This window comes from Pseudorca crassidens, chromosome 3 (assembly GCF_039906515.1).
Source record: "Pseudorca crassidens isolate mPseCra1 chromosome 3, mPseCra1.hap1, whole genome shotgun sequence".
Classification (NCBI taxonomy): domain Eukaryota; kingdom Metazoa; phylum Chordata; class Mammalia; order Artiodactyla; family Delphinidae; genus Pseudorca; species Pseudorca crassidens.
This window is the reverse complement of record NC_090298.1, coordinates 64,841,637-64,856,693: the sequence shown is the minus strand read 5'-3', so window position 1 is coordinate 64,856,693 and position 15,057 is coordinate 64,841,637. Positions and strand designations below refer to the sequence as shown.

Here is a 15,057-nt window from a genome sequence, read left to right as displayed (position 1 = left end):
GATGGAGGTTCCTTAAAAGCTAAAAATAGAGCTATCATATGATTCTGCAATCCAACTCCTGGGCATATATCCATAGAAAACCATACTTTGAAAAGATACGTGCACCTCAGTGTTCATTGTAGCACTATTTACAATAGCCAAGACACGGAAGCAACCTAAATCTCCATCGACAGATGAATGGATAGAGAAGATGTGCTTTATATATATGATGAAATATTACTCAGCCATAAAAAAGAATGAAATAATGTCATTTGCAGCAACATGAATGGACCTAGAGAAAGGTAAATATCATATGTATCGCTTATATGTGGAATCTAAAAAAAACAAAAAATGCAAATGAACTTATTTCCAAAACAGAAATAGACTCACAGACGTAAAAAACAAACTTACGGTTACCAAAGGGGAAAGAGGGGTGGGGGTGGGGGTACTATACTCATTATTTTATAATAACCTATAAGGGAAGAAAATCTGAAGAAGAATATATATATATATTATATATATATTACATATATATTATATATATATATATATATATATCTGAATCGCTGTTCTGTACCCCTGAGAATAATATGATATTGTAACTCAACTATACTTCAATTAAGAAAAAAGAAAATATGTAACATAAAAAGTATGAAAATAGACAACAGACTGATAAAGGGATATAGATATAGAGAGGCAAATTCAGAAAATTCTAATACTGTAATTGATATGTTAACCATTTGACTCTGGTATAAAGGTTGAAGTACAAGAGTATAAAAATAATCATAGCTACTATAATTTGTTAATGAATACACAGTATAAAAAGAAGCAAATTGTGACATTAAAAACAGAAAGGGGGGGAATAAAAGGATAGAGTTTTGAATCAGCATAAATAGATTGTTATATGTATAAGATGTTTCATATAAGTCAGTTGTAACCACAAAGCAAAAAACTATAGTAGACTCACAAAAAATAAAGACAAGGGAATCAGAGGATACCACCATGGAAAATCACCAACTCACAAAAGAGTACAGCAAGAGTCAAAAAGAAACAAGGAAGCTACAAAACAGCCAGAAAAGAATTAATATGATGGCAATAGTAAGTCCTTACGTATCAATAATTACTCTAAATGTAAATGGATAAATTCTCTAATCAAAAGGCAGGGCGGCTGGATGGATAAAAAAAAAAAAACAAGACCCAACTATATGCTGCCTACAAGAGACTCACTTCAGCTTCAAGAACATGCACAAGCTCAAAGTGAAGGGATGGATAAAGATAATCCATGTAAGTGGAAACCAAAAGAGTACAGGGGTAGCTCTACTTATATCAGAGAAAATAGACTTTAAACCAAAAATGTAACAAGAGACAAAGGAGGTCATTATATACTCACAAAAGGCTCAACTCATCAAGAAGACATAACAGTCATAAATATATGTACACCCAATATTGGAGCACCTAAATATATCAAATACTAATAGTAGAGGATTTCAGTATTCCTCTTCCAGCAACAGATAGATGCAGTTGAAAAATAAGGAAATGTTTACATTAACCATACTTTAGGCCAGATTAACCTGAGGTGTATATATAGGACATTCCAACCAACAAAAGGAAAAAATACATTCTTCTCAGGTACACATCATCTGTTCTCAAGGATAGATATGATAAGCCATAAAATATGTTCATTTATTCTTCCATCCACCGAATACTTATTGAATTCCTACTATTTTTAGAATAAAGCATGTAAAATTGAAGAGAACAAACACATATAACCCTTGATATTGAAAGGACTCAATGCCCTGCTTTTTGAGTCATATAAGTAGTGATGATGATTTTTTATTATTGAAGTATAGTTGATATACAATGTTCTGTTAGTTTCAGATGTACAGCAAAGTGATTCAGTTATACATATAACATTTATATATTATATATATGTATATATTCTTTTTAAATTCTTTTCCATTATAGGTTATTACAATATCCCGAATATAGTTCCCTGTGCTATACAGTAGGTCCTTGTTGTTTATCTGTTTTATATATACTAGTATCTATCTGTTAATCCCAAACTCCTAATTTATCCCTAAATTTTAATCCCTAAATAGGCTGCCTCCTGATTCTCATGGTGGTCACTGACATTTCAAAATATCTGCCTAGAGTTAATGATGTCATTTATGGCCTAGTTTCTGAAAACGTAGATCTCATCAGCATTGTCCTTTATCCAACCTTCAGTGAAAAGAGAAATAAATACATTGATAGTTAAGAATATTTTTGGGTAAATAACATGTAGGTGTTGATCTTAAAAATTTCATAATACAACTTTGATTTATTTATTAACAAATAAAGTCAGCAAAGCCCAGTGAGACTGGAACATGTTCAAGATATTAATTTCAACCCATCATTTCTTTAGAGAAAGTTGACAATTGAAAATTTTCAATTTTTAAAAATTCCTTTCAGAAAATGAATCTAATCTTTTCTAGAACAGATATCAGTGCTACAATAATACCACAATTTTTGAAAATAAGATAGTTTTTCCTGTCCTGTGTTAGAATTAAACACATAGGTAAAGCTTTAAAAATTAAGACAGTTCTTACTTAGTCATAAAAATGAATGAAATTCTGCCACTTGCAGCAATGTGGATGGACCTAGAGAATATTATGGTTAGTGTAATAAGTCAGACAGAGAAAGACAACTATGTATGATAGCACTTATATGGGGAATCTAAAAAACAATAAAAATGAATATATATATGCAGAACCGAAAGAGACTCACAGGTATACAAAACAAACTTGTAGTTACCAAAGGGGAGAGGGAAGGGAGAAGGGACAAATTAGTAAAATGGGATTAAGAAATAAAACTATGTATAAAATAGATAAGCAACAAGGATATATTGTATAGCACAGGGAATTATAGCCATTATCTTGTAATAACTAATAATGGAGTATATTAATGCAATACATTATTAGTTATTAATAACTAATAATTAGTATCTGTAAAAATGCTGAATCACTGTACTGTACATCTGAAAATAATATAATACTGTAAATTAATTATACTTCAATAAAAAGATAACAGTGGCAAAGAACCCCAACAACAGACACACACAAAAATTAAGACAATTTTCTAAATCTTACAAAGAAACAAAATTTCATGTTTGCCTTAATTTTTATTTCATGTAAAAGTGTCATCCTAGAATCATTTTTCTAGGCAATTTTTGTAGTTTTCCCACCTACTTTCCACTTAAAGATACAAATTTATTGACTAGATGAACATTTAATATGTGCCAGGCCCAACAGTCCAAGCACTTCATATAGTAAATCATTTAATTTTCATTAAAACTAGCATAATTGAGATGGATACTCTTAGTTATTCCTACTTTTTAAATGAAGAAACTGAGGTAAAGAGAGTTTAAGATTAATTACTCAAAATTTGTTGAAGACTGTCCTTCCCCTATTGAGCTACTTTGGCATCTTTGTCAGAAAGCAAATTACCATTCAACTTTGAAGCTATTTCTGGCCTCTGTTTTGTCCAGTTGATCTAAATATCTGTTCTTACACAATACCACATCATCTTGATTACTGTAGCTATATAGGGAGTCTTGAAATCACTTAGTGTGAGTCTTCTAACTTTGTTCTCCCCCCCACCCCCAATTTCTTTGGCTATTCTAATTTTTTTACATTTCCGTATAAACTTTAGAATTAACCCATCAATTTTACATAAAAAACCTGCTGTGGTTTTGATTTGGTATTGCATCTATAGCTCAATTTGGGGTAAATTGATATCTTGAAAATATAGAGTCTTCTATTCCATGAACATGTCACATCTCTTTAAGTTTTCAATTTCTCTGAGCAGTATTTTGTAGTTTTCACTGTACAGATCTTAAACCTATTTTGTTCTGTTTATCCTAAGTACTTATTTTTTTGATGTGATTGTTGATGTTTTTAAAATTTTATTTTGCGATTATCAGTTCATAGCATATTGAAATTTAATCAGTTTTTGTATATTGACCTTATATCCTTTGATCATACTAAATTTATTTATTCTAGGTACTTTTTGGAAGCCTCCTGTGTACTTGATCTTTTTTTTTTTTTTTTTTTTTTTGCGGTACGTGGGTCTCTCACCACTGTGGCCTCTCCCGTTGCGGAGCACAGGCTCCGGACGAGCAGGCCCAGCGGCCATGGCTCACGGGCCCAGCCGCTCCGCGGCATGTGGGATCCTCCCGGACCGGGGCACGAACCCGCGTCCCCTGCATCGACAGGCCGACTCTCAACCACTGCGCCACCAGGGAAGCCCTGTACTTGATCTTTTTATGCAGGTCTAGAATTTTGTTGGTGGAAATGTTTTTAAGAATTCAGTTTATGTATTAGATGTAGAGATACTTAGATTTTCTATTTTTTTTAAGGTCAGTTGTGGTCATTTTTTTTCTCTCAAGGTGTTTGTTCATTTCTTCTATGTTATAAAATTTATTGGCATACAGTTATTCATAATATTCCCTTTTCATGTCAGTAAGATAACTATTACTATACTTTGGTAAGGGTGACTTATGTCTTCTCTACTTTCTTGAGTCTGGTTTATCAATTTTATTGAATTTTCAAAGAACCTGCTTTTGGTTATATTTTCTTTTAAAAAATATTCTACTTTATTGATTTCTGCTTTTGCCTTCACTGTTTCCTTCCTCTGCATACTTTGGCATTAATTTGCCCTTGTTTCTCTAGCTTTTTAGCATGGAAGTTTTGGTCATTGATTTTAAATTTATTTATTTACTTATTTATCTTTGGCTGTGTTGGGTCTTCATTTCTGTGCGAGGGCTTTCTCTAGTTGCAGCGAGCGGGGGCCACTCTTCATTGTGGTGCGCGGGCTTCTCACTGTCGTGGCCTCTCCTGTTGTGGAGCACAGGCTCCAGACGCGCAGGCTCAGTAGCTGTGGCGCACGGGCCTAGTTACTCCGCGGCATGTGGGATCCTCCCAGACTAGGGCTCGAACCCGTGTCCACCACATTGGCTGGCAGATTCTCAACCACTGCGCCACCAGGGAAGCCCTGGTCATTGATTTTAAATCTTCTTTTCTTATTTAATATTTAATGAATACATTAACTCTATAGCACTGCTTTAGCTACATCCAGAAATTTGTATATATTATATTTTTATTATCAATCAGTATAAAGTATTTTCTAATTTCTCATGTAATTTCTTCTTTTATGCTTATATTATTTAGAAGAATATTAATTTCTAAATGTATGGAGTTTTTTTAAATAACTTTTTGTTTTTAATTACTAATTCAATTTCATTGCTGTCAGATAACATATGTTGTAATGTTTTCTTTTAAAATTTATTGAGACTTGTTTTATGGCCCAGCATATGGTCTATTTTGGTGAATGCTTCAAGAGTACACATTGAAAAGAATATGTATTCTACTATTGTTGAGTGTAGTATTTTATATTCAATTAAATTTAGTAGACTTACAGATTTATTCTATTCCTTTATAGCCCTACTGATTTTCTCTGTACCTATTCTATCAAACATTGAGAAATGTTAAAATTTCTACCTATAATTGTGAGCTTGTCTATTTCTCTTTTCAGTTCTGACAATCTTTGTTTCTTGCGTTTTGAAGCTCATTAACTAGGTGCTTGTACCTTTAGGATTGTTTTGTCTTTTTGGTCCATTTACTCTTATTATTATAAAACTGTTCCTCTTTATCTCTGATATTCCTTGTGCTGAAGTCTAATCTATCTGATATTTATATAGATACTCCAGCTTTCTTACAATCTTTGAAGGTTAGTCCTTTTCTATGCCTTTACTTTTAACTTATATGTATCTTTATATATAAAGTGTGTTCCTTGGAATAGCATGTTCGGATCTTGTTTTATTACCCACTCTGAAATCTATGTCTTTTCATTGCAGTGTTTAGACCACTTACATTTAGTGTAATGATCTGTATTTTGGGGTTGTCTACTATCTTGTTTTCTATTTGTCCCATCTAATCTTTGTCCTTCTTTTCCTTTACATTTGACTTTTTTTCTGATTTTTTTAGTATTTACTTTTTGATATTCCATTTTATCTCCGCTGTTAGGTATACTTCTTTATTTTACTTTTTTTAGTGATGCTCTAGAGGTTACAATATCTGAAATATGCTTTTCCTTAAGAAAAAAAAGCTCAAACTTAGAAAATTATTGCTGATTTGGACTGTGCACATCATTGATTAATCAATTACCAGAATTTTGAACTAGGAAGGTTGTAGTTTGAAGATGTCATTTTAAAGCAAAAATTAATGAGTACTACTTTATAGAGTTCCCTATTAATTTTTCAGATTTGTCTTTGTATTATCACTTCTTCCCTTGTATTAAGGAACATTCTTTTTATCAAAGAGACTTTGTCTTTTCAGATGTACATTCCCAACATAATCTTGGCCCTCTATACTCCTGGAAATACTACTCTTCACTCATTAGTTGACAGCTTACTTTTTATAGCAACTGTTTCAAATAGCTCCTTTCCAAATGTGCTCAATTTCAGCTTCTCTCAAAATAGCCGATAACTTCATATCCTTTTTGACAGAGAAGACCAAGATGGACCAAGACCATCTGGAATGAACGTCATGATATACTGCTTTCACCTCAACTAATTTCTACTTTCTTTACCAGTAGATGATGATAATCTTGTCCTTCCTTGCTGTCTCAGAAGAGAGGTACTTCTTCCCTTTCTAAACTATGCTTTAAATTTCATTTCTTCGTCTCTTAGAGGTCCTGCTCTCCTGATTTATCATTTTCTTGCACTTTCCCCATCTAAATAAAACCTCCAGTTCACTGTCTTGTTCCTTTAAACTACCTTATGATTTCTGAACTGTCCTTCTTAGCTAAGATTTTTAAATGAGTAGTCTTTAGCTACTACCTGTATTTCCTAGCAACTTCCTTCCTTCTTCACACCTTGTACTATAGCTTTCACACTACAACCTAACTGTAATTATATTTCTTTGCCTTGTTAATTCTTACTTACTTCAACACTAAGCTCCAGAATAATAATTTCCAAGAAGACTTCTCTAAACTCCCCAGATGGACTCTTTGTGAATTTCTCTTTCTTATTAGTGTGTCTAGTTCCCACTTTACACTATATTTATTCCTTTAGAGCTGTAATCATGTCTTAGTTATATTTGCAGTGTTTGATATATAAGTTCATAATTAGTTGTCTTAATTGAAGTGAAAATCAGTATCTTTTCCTTTCCTAAAACTTTTAATCAATGTGTCATTCAACATTTTTAATATTCCACTTGAAATTGTCTCCTCTCTTGCCTTCTAAACCTTTCTGGTTTATTCCCTCAAAATTCTTTTTTGAGAGCCTATATTTGCCAATATTTGCTTAGCACCATAAAATTACCATTATATATATTTATGTAGCTTTTAGTGAACATATCTTTAACACTTTCTGTGCACCTAGGCACAGGAGATTTAGTGATTGATAAGGCAAAGCTTCTTTAACTGAGAACTTTTTGACTCAAATGAGAGAAAAACACTCAAATGATTATAGTAACTTATACATTACACTATGCCAAGTAATTGGCTTTCTCCTATAGGACATGAGGTACCTTCTTTTTTTTTTTTTAAGGTTTTCTTATGAAGAATTGATAGGAGCACATCTGTTCTTATAAAAAGGTGATTATTGGCAGCCTTAAATGTGGACCTAAGGGAAAGGAACAGGAGAGAAACGGGGCTATTGTAACAGTCTTTTATAAAAGATGAGGGAAGACTTAATTTTGACAATGGCAATGGAATGAGGATGGGAAAAATACCAAAGATATTTATCCAGCTTTGTTCTTTCATCCATGTTACAGTTGTGTGTTTTCCCACTGGACTCTCAAACACCTCTACTTGTATGTCAACTCAAACTAGAAATAAATAATGAGAGAAACAATAGCTAATATTTACTGATCCCTTACTTTGTGCCAGGTATCATTTTAACTGCTTTATATGCATTAACTCATTATTCCTCCAACAAATCTATATGATAGGTACTATTATTATGCACTTTTTCTGAAGTAGGAACCATTGCTCTGAGAGTTTCAGTAACTGACCAGTGTCACACAGGATCCATGTTCTTCTGTTTTGTTTTTTTAACCGTAGTACTATATTGTCTGAAACCTGAATTGATTGTTTCTCTCCTGCCTTCTCTTCTGTGTTCATTCCTTTGTATCACCATTTCTGCCATCCACTTTTCCAACTGAAAACCTGGATAATTTTATTTTTTTATAAATTTATTTATTTTTGGCTGTGTTGGGTCTTCATTGCTACGCGCAGGCTTTCTCTAGTTGTGGCAAGCGGGGGCTTCTCTTGTCGTGGAGCATGGGCTCTAGGTGCTCAGGCTTGAGTAGTTGTGGCTCACGGGCTCTAGAGCACAGGCTCAGTAGTTGTGGCACATGGACTTAGTTGCTCCGCAGCATGTGGCATCTTCCCAGACCAGGGCTCAAAACCATGTCCCCTGCATTGGCAGGCAGATTCTTAATTACTGCGCCACCAGGGAAGTCCCAAAACCTGGATTATTTTAAATACTGGTGTCACTGCTTTCAGTTTTAACTCGTTTTTCTTTCCTCTTTTTACTGCCAAAGAAATATCACTATCATCATGTTACTGAGTTGCTTCATATCTTTGAGACATATAATAACTCTCTGTTACTCATTAAATCAAATATATCTTGATATATTTCCCAGAATTCCCAGCAACTGGTCCTAGCTCATATATACAACTCCTTTTTCCCCTAATTACCAGAGGGACTAATTTCCTATCTTCTGTAGTTTCTCTGTAGTTCATTGCTTCCTTTGTGCATTGTTCCATGTTCTTATTCTGGGCTGAATTTTTATTTATTTACTCTTATTCCTTTCTATCAATTAACTTTCCTTCAAGATGCAGCTTAACCATGATTATCTTCCGTGAAGTTAATCCAATGGTTGGTTGTTTTCCTCTTAATGTGAGTTCCTATAGCACTTATAATAAGCTGTGTTCTGAATTACCTGTGCCTTTGGTGAGATACTGGTCTCCTGGATATTGCAAAAAGGACTGAGACTTCTCTGGGGATCACCTTATCAGAGCTGCATCAGGGAGTTAGTGTGGGGGGGATAGGTGGTGGTACCTCAACTTAGGTGTGAATACCCATGTTTCTCACAAACATATAAGCAATATGTAATATTTTGCCAAGGCAATGAAATACAATACAGTTTATGAAAACTTCTTCCCCAACCTGAATGGTATTTGTTTCCTTATATCTCTCTTTACTTTCCACTTCAATGCAATTTCAGGGGTTAGAATGCACACAATATAGTTGGTTTTACCCCATAGCTATGTTTTTACCATTACATATTATACTTGATTATATGCATTACCTTACACTATTAAATAATTATTTCTTACTTTTTCTTTTCTACAATAAGCTTAAGAATAGAATCTTACATTCCACTTTACTCAACTACATCTTTCAAGTCTAAAATAGAAACATAATATGGGCTTCCCTGGTGGCGCAGTGGTTGAGAGTACGCCTGCCGATGCAGGGGACACGGGTTCGTGCCCCGGTTCAGGAAGATGCCACATGCCGCGGAGCGGCTAGGCCCGTGAGCCATGGCCACTGAGCCTGCGCGTCCGGAGCCTGTGTTCCGCAACGCGAGAGGCCGCAACAGTGAGAGGCTCGCGTACCGTACACACACACACAAAAAAGAAACATAATAAATATGTTTGTAAATTTCAAATGGAGCAAAAATAAGTTCCCTATATTTATTACTGTGCAGTGATAAATCTAAAACATCTAATATTTCTATACCCTTTCCCATCACCTAATATATATATTTAAGCTATGAACTTTCTCTAAGTACTGCTTTAACTATACCTTGCAAGTTTTGATATGGAGGGCTTTTGTAGTTCAAATCTAAACAATTTTCCATTGTGATTTTATATATTTAGAAGTATGTATTTTCAGTTTCTAAAAGTATACAGTTTGGAATAATAAGTTTTACTTCAAATTTTATTGCATTGTGTTCAAAGAATATAATCTATATCATATATATTCTTGGCTTTTTTATGCCTCTTTGTGGCCTAGTTTATGATCAATTTTTTATGAATATCCTAAGAGTGTTTGGAAAAAAATATATTTTCTATCTGTGGGCGCTGGGCGTCCATTAAATCAAGCTTGTTAATTATGGTCAAATCTAAGTTTTAGTTTGTTTAAATATATCAGTTTCTGAGAGGTCTCTTAATCTCTCACTGTGATGATGGATTTGTAATTTTGTAATCCCGTTTTGCTACATGTATTTTAAAAATATACTGCTAGATGCATTAAGGATCATTATAACTTGCTTGTAAATCATTCCTTTTATTCTTTAGATCCTCTTTTTATCTACTGATGCTTTTTATTTTTAGACAAAACATCTAGTCTTATCTAGTTGAGTAATCACCAATAGTGATTTTACAATGAACTAAATGGTTATTTTATGGATCCATTTTCAAAATGGTGTTTAAAATGAAGTTAATGGTGATATGTGATTGGCAACCATATATTAGAACTTGATCTTGAAAATGAATTATGTGGTCATCTTACAGTAGTCAAATTACTATTCAGATGAAATGATGCTAAAAATAAGTTGACATTTCCCATGTAATAGCACCATTGATTCATGTTCATCACCTATAGTGAATGCTAACATGAAGATTGTATAATTTATTTCACTTCAGTGTCCTTTAAAACTGTCCAAGCCTATTTAGAAAATAGCAAAGCAAGTACCAGCTACATTGACTTCTGTCAACTTGTCTTCCAGGAACTTGATATGCTTGCTTAACATAAAAGAACATGGGCTAGTTTCGATTTAAGATATTTATTAATTCTGTAAATGACATAACACTTACTTTAGCCAGAACAAAGCATGTCATCATAATAGCATGGATTCAGTTCAGCCATTTTTTACTGACCACACTCCAGGCACAGCTCAGCGCTGAGTATGCAAGAGAGGAGAATAGGTCTGACCATATAGGGCTAAGTATTTTCACACTGAACAGAGAAAATCTCAATGTAATATGGTTGGTAGTACAAGAGAATTTATGTAAGAGTTACAGAAACCATAAATTCTTATTCATCATTTGCTAATGAAGGTATATATTGCTATAAGTACATGCCTAAGGTAGTGGTCAGTTGTTTTCTCTGTGATGTAAGAAAAATGGAAAAGAAGGACTTAAATGAAAAGAAGTGGGTTTAAAATTCAAGGTCAGTAAGATTGTTAAAGTAGTTAGGGGGTGTGGAATTTCCTTTTTGGAAGTACTCCCTAAGGGCCCAGTTGTTAGTAAATAAATGTTCTTGCTGAATATCTTACACGTTCTAAATTGAACGGATGCTTCTCCCCTCCCCTCCTTGCACTCTTCCCTCCAAATCTGATGCACATCCAATGCTACCTATCTCATTGCATCCTAGCGATGCTTATGCCAGAAATCTGGGTCATCCATGACATGTCCTACTTTCTTACTCCTGTTCTGTTGGCCTTCATCAATCCTGACACTTTTTTACCTTAAAACATTTTTTTTTTTTTTTTTTTTTTTTGCCGTACGCGGGCCTCTCACTGTTGTGGCCTCTCCCGTTGCGGAGCACAGGCTCCGGACGCGCAGGCTCAGCGGCCATGGCTCACGGGCCCAGCCGCTCCGCAGCATGTGGGATCTTCCCGGACCAGGCATGAACCCGTGTCCCCTGAATCGGCAGGCGGACTCCCAACCACTGAGCCACCAGGGAAGCCCTAAAACATTTTGAATCCATTCACATTTCTTCTCCACTGCTGCCCAAACACCTCAACATATCACTATGCTACTTCAGAAGGAATCTTCTCTTACCCCCTCTATTTCATTTTCTCAAGGGAGCTATCAGAGTTACCTATTTAAAACAATAGATCTGATGATCATATGCTTCTTTCTCAAAACACTTTGTTGACTTTGTATTGGTCCTATGATAAAGTTAAATTCATCTCTCATACCACACATTGGAATCACTGATTCAGCCACACTGACCTTCCTTAATATTTCTTATACTCTGTCACTACCCTGCCCACCCTAAGGTCTTTACTTTTTAATTCTTTTAGTTTGTAATAATTTAATTCTGCTGCCTCACTTTTTTTTTTAACATCTTTATTGGAGTATAATTGCTTTACAATGGTGTGTTAGTTTCTGCTGTATAACAAAGTGAATCAGCTATACGTATACATATATCCCCATATCCCGTCCCTCTTGCATCTCTCTCCCACCCTCCCTATCCCACCCCTCTAGGTGGTCACAAAGCACCGAGCTGATCTCCCTGTCCTATGCGGCTGCTTCCCACTAGCTATGTATTTTACATTTGGTAGTGTATATAAGTCCATGCCACTCTCTCACTTTGTTCTCTTTTTTGCCCCTTGATCACCAACACTTTCTTCAGCTCTCTGCTTAAATTTTACTTCTAGGAAATGTTCTATAATCCTCTTAAGTACATCTCCTCCTTTCTTTTTCTAGCATTTATCACTCTGGTAAATAAATATGTGTGTAATTGCCTGTTTCCCCCTCTAAGATCATAAGCTCCTAGGAACAAGAACAAGGTCTACTTGGTATAGTATCAGACATGTAGTGGGCACAAATATTTGTTGGATAACAAGTGCACTAATGAGTGAAAATTATGAGGTCAAAAAATTGATTTAAAAAATACAAATAAACCTAAAACGTCTCAATCATGTCATCACTTTAAACACTTCAAATTTTTGCAATTGAATTCAAAGCCATTTTATGTGGAAGGGCTATTAAAAATTTTTAATTCAAATTTTTTAATCCTTATTAACCACTATTTACAAAACACTATATCAAATGAATTTTGCCTGCTTCCAAAAAGCAAATTTTATCTTGTTTAAGGATAAAAATTTCTTATCTTGAGAGTATCCAAAAGAATGTGGTACAGTGTCTGAAGGCACACAGTTCCCTAAAAGGAATTTCAGATGTTTTGAGGGGTGTTGGCATACTCTAGAGCCTACTACCACTTTGTAATGTAAGATTTCGTATTTTTATTTTTAAAAGAAGTCACACTAGCTCTTTATGTTGAAACTGTACTTAACCATCCTTTTCTGATAACTAAATATCTTACATATTTTATATCAGTGAGCATCAGTGATTACTGTAGAGCATTGCAGTTGAAGGTTAGAAAACAATGGTAGATCAAGTTTGGCCAAATGTATCTTAACCACTGTCCCATGAGATTTACTTTTTAAATTAAAGCAAATCTTTAGCATGATTTTCTTTACCTTTGTTTCCCTGTTTTAGTAGAGAGTACCAGTTATTTGCTGAATTTCTCATTTTTTAGTCTAATTAACTGTATATAGGTACTTTTTTTTTTTTTTGCGGTACACGGGCCTCTCACTGTTGTGGCCTCTCCCGTTGCGGAGCACAGGCTCCGGACGCGCAGGCTCAGCCGCCATGGCTCACGGGCCCAGCTGCTCCGCAGCATGTGGGATCCTCCCGGACCGGGGCACAAACCCGTGTCCCCTGCATCGGCAGGCGGACTCTCAACTGCTGCACCACCAGGGAAGCCCTATAGGTACTATTTTTAGAATCTTTGATAGGTATTTTTTAGATTATCTCCCTACCAAAACATTACACAGATATAAAAGCACCCTCTGCAGGTATCCCTTAACCTGTATGTTAATACGTGCTAACATGTTGTTTTGCCTGTGGCCGCAATTAAATACCTCCAAACCCAGTGGCAGAATTAAGCCAAGTTATACTTTATATTAATAAAGATTTAGAAAACTGGTTCAGTGGCTTAGCCCCTGTTTCTAGGGGCAATATAAACAAATATTTTCATTTATTATCTTATTATTATTTTCATTTTGTGACTTTTATAATCCATCTGTTATGCCACTTTCAAGAAAACAGTAACTAACACCTTTTAAAACTAAACAATATTTCTGTTCAAGTTACTTTCAAGTTCTCTTTTTATTCATAGTAACAACTTTTGAGGATATGAGATAAATGTTGAAGCTTTAAAAATTAATCTTTGTATGGAAATCATCCTAAAATATTGTGATGCAGTGAAATAATTTAAATTTCCTTTTTTTACACCTATTAAAATTTCTGCTTAAGCATATTTGAACTGTTCATTCTAGGTAAAATTTAAGAACATTTAGAAATTTGTTGTATTAGGTGTATATTGTTTCAGGTCCATGCTAACAATGCTGTTAAAGGAAAAAACTCAGAATTACTGACTTTAAATTTCTTCCTATAGAAGCTGTAAATTACAAAAGAGAAAAAGATATTTCAGAGAAGGTGTGCCTTTTTTGTGTAAACTTTTTAACTGACTCATAAGGGATGTGACTTTTTAAAAGATGAGTATATAATGGTTATCTTCTCCCTGGAAAAATTAAATACACAAACAAAAATTACAATGATTCTTGCTATTTATACAGAGCTATACTTCCATGACTGTAATTTGTTCTATGACAAAGTTTTAAAAAAGAACTTCTTAAATAGAGTTTCTTTGGTCATGCAATCAGAATAAGCGTGCCTTGGATTCTAAGACAAAGCCATTGTAAGATGACAGAGGAAACAATTGAGAGAGGGTGTACAGCAGACCATTGAGAGGAGGTCAGGACAGGTTAGTAGATGTGCCTTGGAGGTCTTAGAGACTGATAGGAGGTAACAGGCTTAGATATGTGCAAATGGTCATCATTAGGATACTAGAGAATGAGTAATGGGAATATTCTGCAGGTGCAAAAAGCTATGCATGGGGGTAGGGGAGGGGGCATGGCAAGAAATAACGAGTAGAGATCTAGACGGATGAACTGTTGGTGTCAAGGGAATCCAACTGCAAATACTGATGACTCGACTGTGGAAATGGAAGTCCAGTGGCAGAATGTACTTCCTCAGAATTAATATGAGGAAAGAACTCAATAGAATGTTTTCCTCTTGTTTCTAAGGCAATGAGATGCTAATTAGATGGGAACTGGGACTGAAAGCCCAGCAAAAGGAAGTAAGAAATGGACCTTTTTCTGGTACAAGGATTGAAGCTGGATCCTAGTTTCTTTGAATCAGTGTACTGGGTCAGGGACCATTAGAAAAGTT

At 34.7% G+C, this 15,057-nt stretch overlaps 1 protein-coding gene across 7 annotated transcripts in view; it reads left to right on the top strand.

Annotated features, from left to right (window-relative positions):
• SSBP2 (single stranded DNA binding protein 2) overlaps nucleotides 1-15,057 on the top strand; it is a 306,203-nt gene that overhangs the window by 181,998 nt on the left and 109,148 nt on the right. The window lies entirely within an intron of this gene.